The sequence below is a fragment of the Ranitomeya imitator genome, chromosome 6 (genome assembly GCF_032444005.1).
Source record: "Ranitomeya imitator isolate aRanImi1 chromosome 6, aRanImi1.pri, whole genome shotgun sequence".
NCBI classification, from domain to species: domain Eukaryota; kingdom Metazoa; phylum Chordata; class Amphibia; order Anura; family Dendrobatidae; genus Ranitomeya; species Ranitomeya imitator.
Genome location: NC_091287.1, coordinates 307,904,435 through 307,913,447, shown reverse-complemented (window position 1 = coordinate 307,913,447; position 9,013 = coordinate 307,904,435).

Below are 9,013 nucleotides of genomic sequence, written 5' to 3'. Positions count from 1 at the left end.
ATTTTTCTTCTTTAACCATTTTTGTGTAGAACAACCTGTGTGCTTGGGGTCATTGCAATGGCATGGTCAATGCCTTCTTTACAGACACCGGCATTGATGAGCACCAGGAGACCTCTAAACATTAGGGATCACGTGGTCAAAGCCGATATGGGCAGTGCCCGTTTGGAATATACCCAGCAACTACTCAGTATACGCCGCCATGGCACTTATTCATGCCTGAACTGCGCCGCATGTTCCAACATTATTAAATCCGACAATGTCACACACCCCAGGACGGGTAAATCCTTTCTCATTCATGGCTACTATACGTGTGAATCCAACTTTGTCATCTATGTAATTAAGTGCCCTTGTGGCCTTCTCTATGTCGGAGAAACAATTCAACATGTGAGAGACCGCATTGCCAGCCATAAGTCCACAGTTAAGTGTGGAAAACATGGCTCCCCCTTCCAGACCATTTTGCCACAGCCAGGAATTCCGTAGCGCAGCTTAAATTTCAAGTTATTGAACACGTACCTTGCCCTAGGTGAGGTGGTAATCATATCAAGCTTCTTAAATCCAGAGAAACATATTGGATATACACCCTGGACACTTTAGCTCCCAGGGGCCTTAACAGTGACATAGATTGGTTACATTGACTATCTAACTGATAAATTTTTTTCCTTTTTCTTCCCTACCACAGACTCGATAAATTTACTGGTGAGTTTCACCCTCATCCCCCAGTTATTCGCTTACCCTATAGTCCACTTTCCCCCTACTTTTTATACATAGCCTACTTATCCATCATAGATGCACTATACGCATTATGTGCATTTCACTTAGAGTCATTCATGGGCCCCGCTTTTAATGTGCTATATATATATATTACATGCATAGTTTATGTGGTCAGCGTCCTCCACGCCATAATGCAGATGTTAAACATTCTACAGTGCCCGCCTGGATAGGCTTTCTCATCTCCTAGTTACACACTTTTTTCCCATTACTATGGCCGCGCATGCGCATTTGCCACCACCGCACTGTGGGCGGGACTCCCGGGGCCGGATGGCACACTTCCGGTCCGCGGGTCCCGATACATACTTATACTGGCGCGAGCATGCTCTCACCAACGTGTTTCATTCAGCTAGGCACGGGAGCGCCATTTATACAGCTATCATTCCAGGTAACCCCCTACACCATCCATGATGGGCTCGCCTACCTCCATCCACACTGCCACCCATTGCTAATCATATATACTACTTTTTAGGCCCCACACAAGCCGAGACGGTTGACTACTTGTCATATCCCTACCACGCACTATTACAGGTACCATATCCATAGAGCTTACAATGTTTGTGTTTCTCCCTTGATTTGCACCTTTGATAATGCTGTCTATTTCCCACAGAGCACTTATATCTCTTAAGGGATCTCCCTGCTTACTTTACAAATCTTGTGCAAAGGTAACCCGGTTTTAGGCTAGTTTCACACATCAGTTTTTTGTTTTCAGGCTAAATCCGGCCAATTTGTAAAAAGACCGATCCGGCGCAAATTGTGAAAAACTGATGCGCTGGATCCATTATTTAGCTGGATCTGTCCTTATTTAATGGGCATGGATTTTTTTTACTTCCTGTTTTGGGGGGAGAGAGAGAGAGCGAAAGACCAGAATGGAAAATCTGCATGATTTGTATGGAAAATGCTTTGAAAACCGGATCCGGGTGCCGGATTCATTGTTTCACACCTCCGTTTCATGTGTTTTTGGCCGATTCCGTCACTGTACGTTTTTTTCCGCCGGACAAAAAAACGTTGCAGTAGACGTTTTCTCCGTCTGCCGGAAATGACTATTTAGACGGATCTGGAAAAAAACAGATGAAACGTCAGGCCATCAGGCACAATATGGCGCTAATACAACTCTATGGATCCGGCGTAATAAAACGGATCCTTTTTTCCAAAAATTGCTGTATTGTGCCTGAAACAAAAAGTCTGATGTGTGAAAGTAGCCTTACTCTCGCCTATAGTACACAGCATTACTGTCTTGGTATTCTTTCAGCCATAGTCCACTAAGTTCTTCTACTATATGCCATTTTCCATATTCCACCTCCCCATTACTTTTATGGACCTTTACTCTGATTATTTTATTGGTGCCTATTGTTTGCTGTGGACTTGATGTTCTATTGTATCCTTTTGGGGCCTATTTTCATTTTATGTGTTTGATTTTTCCATTGTTCATTTTTCTATGCACGATGTTTCTATTATTTGTTTACATTTATTTTCGTTTTTTTCCAGCGATCTTTTGATAAAGACTCGGGACGAGTCGAAACGTTAGTTTAATTTCTGGTCGCTTTCGGCATTGTTGAATCTTATGTTTAATGTATCTTTATTAAATTTCATTATTACTGCAATATAGATTCCCAGAGAGTGCGGTGTATTCCATTTATCGTAACCACCAGGGGAGCACCGCTTTCAGAGGGGCCAATCTGGAGCTATGGTACCCTTAACTGTATCAGTGTATGCAGCACACTGATACAGTTAAGCTCTGCAGTAAAGCAGGGAGACACGTTCTCCCTGCACTACTGCTTTCTGTTCTGTTGACCACATGTTGCGCCGGGACTCTGACATTCTGTGCATGCGTCGACGCTATGACAGCGGGTTGGTCTGCCTAGGTCATGCTCGTGTAATACCGCATCAATTATGTAAGAGGATGTAACAGTAGTCATGAAAATCTCCAATGCTGAGTCATTGGTTTGAGAAGACTGCCACCTACCGTTCAAACAGGACCATGCAGAACCAACCAGAAGAGGAAGTTTCAAGAGAACAAGTTTGGATGCAGGTGCCATTGATGATGGAGTTCCTTAGTAAAAAAGTTCTCCACGCCAAACTGGAGCGGGTTTTGGCGTCAAGACAGAGAGAGGTCCAGACATGCACAGTAGAAGACCCTGCAAGTGACAAGCCTCAGTAGGAAGCATGCACCAGCGGGCTGCTGTCCACTTGCAAACAGTACTCAAGCAGCAATGCATGAGACCTAGAGTCCAGACGTCGGTCAAGACCCAGAGCTCAGACCATGCCAAGGTACAAGGTACAAATCCCAGATCTGCACCAGTCAAGATCCAGAGCACAGACGACAGTCAAGAGTCATAGCCCAGCCCTCTTTTCCCCAAACCTGGGAGACACCCACCGTTGGTCAAGCACAAAAGATCCGTGATGAGAATCCGTCTAGAAGAAGACACCTGTGGTAGTGAATGGGAGACTTGAGTGAGCCGGCCGTCACTTACAGCACTGGCATACTGTACAGGGGTTGTCCTGGGCTAGGACAACAGACAGGGTGAGGTTGTGCAAAGCAAAGGAGGCCCAACATACTTTGGTATACTTTGTCAGGAGAACATGCGGTGTATCACACACAGTCTTGACCTCAACCCCATCGAACAACTTTAAGATACTATAAAGAGATTGTATACCAGGTCTTCTCATCTAACATCACTATTTGACCTTGCAAATGCTCTTCCAGATGAATGAGCTAAAATTCCAACATACCCCCTCCAAAATATTGTAGAAAGCCTTCCCATATGTATATAGGGGGCTTCAACTTTATACTAATGCCTATGAATTTAGAACAGGATCAGAAAACTTCCAGTAGGTGTAATGTGTAGGTATCCCAATCCTTCTGTCCATATATACAGTAGTTTAATTTGATCAACCCTTCAAGATTTTTTCTTGCATGTATAATATTATAAAACAAAAATAATTATTTTAGTTTCAAAAGGTTTTATTAAACATTGGTCAAAATGAAAAGTAGTGTGCAATAACGATGCCATGCATGTCAAGAATCCCCATGCAGGAGTAAAAAATAATAAGAGTAAGAAAATGAGTAACAGACCAACTAAATTATATTTATTTTGAAGCTCAAAGAGATATATTGAGTGTTCTCTGTCATTAAGGCCAGGGTCACATTAGTATATGGCATCCGATGTGATATTCTAATGACCCTTGCCTCGGCTCCAGCTCTGCTACGAGCGTGAGACAAATGTCATGCTGCTGTGCTCCGATCTTCTCGTAAGAGAGAATTGCAGCACAGGTGCGGAGTAGGCATAGAAAGTAATCCAGGGTAATCACACTGCACTTGAATCTGATATTTTGCAAGCACCCATAGGCTTGCATGCATGCGCACCATCTGATGTACGCTGCCAATCACAGCACGTAACGATTTTTTTCTTATGACGACTTGGCGTGAGAAAATAAATGTCAGTTGGCACTGCTCCAAAGTATAACATTGGAGCTAGTGCTATCCGATGAAACATCAAATAACACTTGTCTGAGAAAAAAACGCATACATTAAGCATCCTATTATTAGAATGCAATCCGCAATTTTTGTGCACATGTTGTGTTTTTTTCCGCCGCATTCCAAAAAAAACACAGCATGTTCATGCTTTGTGCGGAATTGTGGGGATTCCGCACACATAGGAATGCATTGATCCGCTTACTTTCCGCATGGGGCTATGCCCACCATGTGGGAAGTAAGCGGATCATCTGCGGATGGTACCCACGGTGGAGGAGAGGAGACTCTCCTCCCGGCTCTGGGAACCATATAATTGTTTAAAAAAAAAGAATTAAAATAAAAAAATAAAAAAATCTTATTTAGCGAAACCGGCTAAATAAGATTAAAATAGATAAATCTCCGGGTCCGGATGGCATACACCCACGAGTACTAAGAGAACTAAGTAATGTAATAGATAAACCATTATTTCTTATTTTTAGGGACTCTATAGCGACAGGGTCTGTTCCGCAGGACTGGCGCATAGCAAATGTGGTGCCAATATTCAAAAAGGGCTCTAAAAGTGAACCTGGAAATTATAGGCCAGTAAGTCTAACCTCTATTGTTGGTAAAATATTTGAAGGGTTTCTGAGGGATGTTATTCTGGATTATCTCAATGAGAATAACTGTTTAACTCCATATCAGCATGGGTTTATGAGAAATCGCTCCTGTCAAACCAATCTAATCAGTTTTTATGAAGAGGTAAGCTATAGGCTGGACCACGGTGAGTCATTGGACGTGGTATATCTCGATTTTTCCAAAGCGTTTGATACCGTGCCGCACAAGAGGTTGGTACACAAAATGAGAATGCTTGGTCTGGGGGAAAATGTGTGTAAATGGGTTAGTAACTGGCTTAGTGATAGAAAGCAGAGGGTGCTTATAAATGGTATAGTCTCTAACTGGGTCGCTGTGACCAGTGGGGTACCGCAGGGGTCAGTATTGGGACCTGTTCTCTTCAACATATTCATTAATGATCTGGTAGAAGGTTTACACAGTAAAATATCGATATTTGCAGATGATACAAAACTATGTAAAGCAGTTAATACAAGAGAAGATAGTATTCTGCTACAGATGGATCTGGATAAGTTGGAAACTTGGGCTGAAAGGTGGCAGATGAGGTTTAACAATGATAAATGTAAGGTTATACACATGGGAAGAAGGAATCAATATCACCATTACACACTGAATGGGAAACCACTGGGTAAATCTGACAGGGAGAAGGACTTGGGGATCCTAGTTAATGATAAACTTACCTGGAGCAGCCAGTGCCAGGCAGCAGCTGCCAAGGCAAACAGGATCATGGGGTGCATTAAAAGAGGTCTGGATACACATGATGAGAGCATTATACTGCCTCTGTACAAATCCCTAGTTAGACCGCACATGGAGTACTGTGTCCAGTTTTGGGCACCGGTGCTCAGGAAGGATATAATGGAACTAGAGAGAGTACAAAGGAGGGCAACAAAATTAATAAAGGGGATGGGAGAACTACAATACCCAGATAGATTAGCGAAATTAGGATTATTTAGTCTAGAAAAAAGACGACTGAGGGGCGATCTAATAACCATGTATAAGTATATAAGGGGACAATACAAATATCTCGCTGAGGATCTGTTTATACCAAGGAAGGTGACGGGCACAAGGGGGCATTCTTTGCGTCTGGAGGAGAGAAGGTTTTTCCACCAACATAGAAGAGGATTCTTTACTGTTAGGGCAGTGAGAATCTGGAATTGCTTGCCTGAGGAGGTGGTGATGGCGAACTCAGTCGAGGGGTTCAAGAGAGGCCTGGATGTCTTCCTGGAGCAGAACAATATTGTATCATACAATTATTAGGTTCTGTAGAAGGACGTAGATCTGGGGATTTATTATGATGGAATATAGGCTGAACTGGATGGACAAATGTCTTTTTTCGGCCTTACTAACTATGTTACTATGTTATATTCTCACCCTCCGGCGTCCCCGGCAGTCTTCCCGCTCCTCGCGACGCTCCCATTTCCAAATATGCCTTGCGGCAATGACCTGTGATGACGTAGTGGTCTCGCGTGACCTCTACGTCATCACAAGTCATTCTCGCAATGCATTACTGGGAACCGGAGTATCGCGAGCAGTGGGAACGCTGCGGGGGACGCCGGAAGGTGAGAATATCACAATTTTTATTTTTTATTATTTTTATCTAGAAGTGCTAAGGGGAGCTGCACGGAAATTACAATCTTTACTACAAAAAGATGCCCGATTACAATCCAATTTTCCAGACCCCCCCACTACTGTGTTTTAGTCAGCCCCCAAATCTAAGAAGCATCATTGTCAAGAGCTCCTTTTCCTCTCCAACAGCTGCAGGTACCTTTCCTTGCAATCAGAAAAAATGTAAAACCTGTCTTGACCTCGGACAAGATAAAGATCCCCAATTCACATCAGGACTACAAGATCCCAGGTACTTCCAGCTTCGTCACTTCTAATGTGCTGTACCTAATTATTTGTACTAAATGTCCAACTGGGGGTCTGTATGTGGGGGAGACAGGGCAAATGCTTAGAACAAGAATGAATTCTCACCGCCACACAATAAGAGAAAAAAGAATGGATCTACCTGTAGCAATACATTTTTGTCTCCCAAATCATATCATTAAGGACATGAAATTACTTGTGTTAAAAGGTAGCTTCAAATCTAAGAGAGACAGAAGAGTATGGGAATATAAACTGATGACGACCTTTGACAGTCTTAGTGCAGGAATGAATGTATTGCATGGATTTATGTCTTTTGTACATCAACTAAGGAACTTGCCCCTCAGACTATGAGGAGTCATCACAACAGAACGAGACCCCAATCAGAGGACAATAAAACATTCCTTATCTAAGAACTGGTCCAATATTTATGGACATAACTGTTTATCACTCATGGTAATTCTGCTTCATGTCACCTGTCTTATCCATGTTTTTTTCTGTGCTATGTTGTGCATAAATATGTGATTTTTCAGAATTTCTTTTAGTCTTTGCCTGATGAAGAGACCTGTGTAGTCTCGAAAGCTTGCAATTTGTTACCATATTTTCAGTTAGCCATTAAAAGGTATCAACCACTGAGGACTCTCAATTCTAAATATTTTTCTATGTACTGGCTAACACGGTACCAAGATATATATCTTTCCTGTGTAAAAAAAATGGAGTGATCGATTTTTTTCTTCTGCATTAAAACCATAAAAATATCATAAATATCATGCATGAGGCTGTGTTCACACGTAGCATAAATGCTGTATTTTTTTCTGCTTTTTTCCAGCAGGTGTCCGCACTACATGACGCAATAACAATCTTCTCTGATTATTGTGTGTTTTCTGCATTTCTTTTATTTATTTTCCCCTTTATTTGATGTATTTTTGGGGAGATGTGAAGCCACATTTTATTGCTTATTTATTTGTGCAGAAAAGCTTTGATTTTGCACTTAAAAATGCATTGCAATGTGTTTTTTTTTGTTTTTTTTTTAAGGCTCCACATCATAAAAGCTTATAAAGAAAACCAGCACCAAAACTGCAGAGTTCAGCATTGAGTTTGGAGCCACCAAGGACAGATATTTAATGAAATCACAACAACTTTGCTTCAACATTTAAACCTTGTTCACATGCAGCGTAAATATTACATTTTTTTCTGTTGCTTTTCTTTTGCACAGAATTTCTGCTGTATTTAACTGTCCAAGCAAAGTGGATGTGATTTCATGAACAATGCGCTCACTGTGCGTCTAAGGCCATGTTCACACGTTGCGGTTTTTACCGCGGAACCGCGACGATTTTGCAGCTGCGGGTCCGCTGCAGTTTCCATTGCGTTTACAGCAACATGTAAACCCTATAGAAACCGCAAACCGCTGTGCACATGCTGCGGGAAAAACCGCGAGAGAACGCAGCGGTTTACAACCCGCAGCATGTCACTTCTTTGTGCAGAATCGCTGCGGTTCTGCACCCATAGGAATGCATTGATCCGCTTACTTCCCGCATGGGGCTGTGCCCAGCATGCGGGAAGTAAGCGGATAATGTCCGGGTGGTACCCGGGGTGGAGGAGAGGAGACTCTCCTCCAGGCCCGGGAACCATATTTGTGTAAAAAAAAAGAATTAAAATAAAAAATAATGCTATACTCACCTCCCAGCGCTGCACGCGGCCGTCCGGTCTCAGGTTTGCTATGCGAGCAGGACCTGCGGTGACGCCGCGGTCACATGACCATGACGTCGCGGTCACATGACCGTGATGTCGCGGTCATATGACCGTGATGTCGCGGTCACATGACCGTGACGTCACGAAGGTCCTTATCGCATAGCATCTCTGGAACCAAACCGCCGCCTGCAGCGCCGAGGAGATCAGGACATCAGAGGGTGAGTATATCATTATTTTTAACATTACTATTGATGCTGCACATGCAGCATCAATAGTAAAACCAGTGCAGGATAAACTCGCAGCGGAACCCGCAACACAAACCGCGATAAATCTGCAGGGATAACCGCAGCGGGTTTGCCCTGCAGATTTATCAAATCCGCTGCGGAAAAACCCGCGGGAGAACCCGCAGCCCCCTTCCCACGTGTGAACATAGCCTAAAGACTCTGAACTGTGCAGTTTTGGTGCTTTTTTTTCTCTAGAGGGTTCTCTGTGGAGCCTAAAAAAACAACAGGTATAAAACTGCAGATACTTTTTTAAGTCCAGAATTAAAACTTTTAAAACACATTAGAAACGGGACTTCACATCTGCACCAAAAATGCATCAAAT